Raw genomic sequence first — 2,878 nt, forward strand, 5'->3', positions numbered from 1 at the left:
AACCAGAGGGATACTGTGTATTTCACCTGTGCTATACTGCACCCTGGCTGACTCATCTCTTCCTTGTGACCCTTCTGTGAGAGAATGTCCAATCGTCTACAGATGAGTTTGGGTTGTCACTCCGACCACTCTCATTCTCAACCATATGATTATTGTTTTGGGTCTTCTGATGCCTGTTACTTGATCTCCACAACACCTTGTGATCATTTATGCTGGTGTGCTTCTTCCATATGGGCTTGTTTCTTCTCTGTTAGATGGCCACTTGTTTTACTTCAAGCCTTTAAGACCTAGACACTATATCTTTTAATAGCCAGGCACCATCAGCTTTCTTCACATTTGCTTATGCACCCATTTTGTCTTCAGCAATCGCATCGGGAGGGTGAGCATCACAGAATGCCAGGTTAATAGAACAAAGTGTTCTTGCGTTGAGGGAGGGCTGGAGTAGAGGCCCAAAGTACATCTGCTTCCTCAATATATTGCCACATAAATATATGTGCATAGGCCAATACCTCTATTTTTATGAATTAATATATTTACATATGTACACAGCTATGTTTCTACCTCTATCAATGGTTTTGCTACCTAGATTGAAACTTGCTCTTGAAAAGAGAGTAAAGTAAATGGAAGCTCTGATGAAGTTCAAAAGCTGAACTGAACACTTCAAAGGACAGCTTAAAAAGACAGAGCAAAACATTATAATGAAATATGCACACATGGAGTTAAAAAACCAGAAGGGAAGAACACAGTTAAGCAGCCTAACTTCCCAGATTATTTTCTCAGCATACAGATTGAATAAGTATGGTGAAAGGTTATAACCCTGATGCACACCTTTCCGTATTTTAAGCATGTAGAATTCCCTGGTTCCATTCACCCACAACTGTCTCTTGATAACCATGTACAGGTTCCACATGAGTACAATGAAGTGTTTTGGAATCTGCATTATTCTCAAGGCTATACATAATTGTTTATGATCTGCACAGTTGACTCTCTTTGTATACTCATTTTAGCACAAATAAACACCTTTCTGGTATTCTCCACTTTCTGCCAAGATCCATCTGACATCAGCAATGATGTGCCTTCTTCCATTTCTCTTCTGAATCCAGCTTGAATTTCTGGCAACTCCCTGTCAATGTACTGCTGGAACCACTGTTGAATGATCCTTCCACAAAATTTTACTGGCATGTGATATGAATGATATTGTTCTATAATTTGAGAATTCTTTTGGGTCACCTTTCTTTGGAATGGGTACAAATATGGATCTCTTCCAGTCAGTTGATTTCTTTTTCTTTCTTTTAAAATAATTTTATTGAGGGCTCATACAGCTTTCATCACAATCCATACATACATCCATTTTGTCAAGCATATTTGTACATGTTGCCATCATCACTCTCAAAACATTTTCTTGCTACTTGAACCCTCAGTATCAGCTCATTTCCCCCTCCCTCACCCTCCTTCCCTTCTTGTGAGTGCTTCCAGCATGTGTTAGTCTGGGTAGACTAGAGAAACAAATCCACAGAAACTCATATGTATATGAGATAATTTTATATAAAAGCTAAGTGTACATTAAGAAAGCATCCCAACCCAGACCAGTCCAAGCCCATAAATCCAACATTAGCCCATATCCAACACCAATCTACAAAGTCCTCCTCAATCTCACAATGATGCTGACAGCAGGAGGAAAGCCGAATCAGTGAGCGTGTAAGCATCTCAGCACTGGCAGGGGTCTCCACGCAGCTTCTCCAGCACCCAGTGTTGCATCAGGGTAAGTCCATGTGGCTTCTCCTCAGGGATGTCTCACAGGAAGTGAGCATTGCCAGCTGAGGCAAAGAACGAGCTAAGACAGCCACACAGTGGTCTGACCATCAGAGAACAAGAGACCCGGGAACAAGAAAGGCAAAGCTCACCAAGCCATTTATCTCTCCGTCCTTCAATTAATCCCTCATGTGTTTATCAGCTTCATCAACTTGTTGAAACTTCTCAATTGGTAATCAATTGAATCCTGGAACTTTTTTTTGTTTTTGCAAATGCCTTTAGTAGTGTGGACTTCTGTCTTCAGTACCATTGGTTTCTGATCATATGCTTCCTCTTGAAATGCTTGAGTGTTGACTACTTCTTTTTGGTACAGTGACTCTGTGTATTCCTGACATCCTCTTTGATGCTTCCTGCATTGTTCAATAATTTATCCATAGAATTCTATTTTTTAATAATTAAAATTGTTTCATTAGATACAGACATTTTTAAATATTACAACTCGGTGTGAATTTTCTCTTTGGTTCTTTTAGTTTGATATAGGCTACTTCTAACTTTAGGTCTTTGCCTATTTCATTATAATACTCTAATTTGTATGTCCTTTGAAATTTTCTGCTCAGCTCTTTTACTTCATCATTTGTTTTCATTTGCTTTAAATACTCTACAGTCAAGAGCAAGTTTCAGTCTTCTCTGACATCCACTTTGATCTTTGCTTTCTTCCTCATCTACATATTTAATGATCTTTTACTTTCTTCACTTATTATCCCACAGGCATCAGCTCTCCTGTCTCATTAGTATTCAATGACTTATATCTGTTTTTAGATGTTTTCAAAATTCAGGTGGGACATAATCAAGGTATTTTGGCTCTTAAGGACTTTAAAAAAAATCATTTTATTGGGGGCTCATACAACTTTTATCACAATCCATATATCCATCCATTGTGTCAATCACATTTGTACATTTGTTGCCATCATCATTCTCAAAATCATGGACTTGTTTTAATGGAATACTATTCATTGCTAAAAATCGATGATGAAATCATGAAGTACCTCAGGAAATGGATGGACCAGGTGAACATTGTGCCCAGTGAATTCAGTCAATTACAAAAGGTCAAATGATATATGAGAAA

This window comes from Echinops telfairi, unplaced genomic scaffold (genome assembly GCF_000313985.2).
Source record: "Echinops telfairi isolate 266 unplaced genomic scaffold, ASM31398v2 ScPeMD7_29;HRSCAF=101, whole genome shotgun sequence".
Taxonomy (NCBI): Eukaryota; Metazoa; Chordata; class Mammalia; order Afrosoricida; family Tenrecidae; genus Echinops; species Echinops telfairi.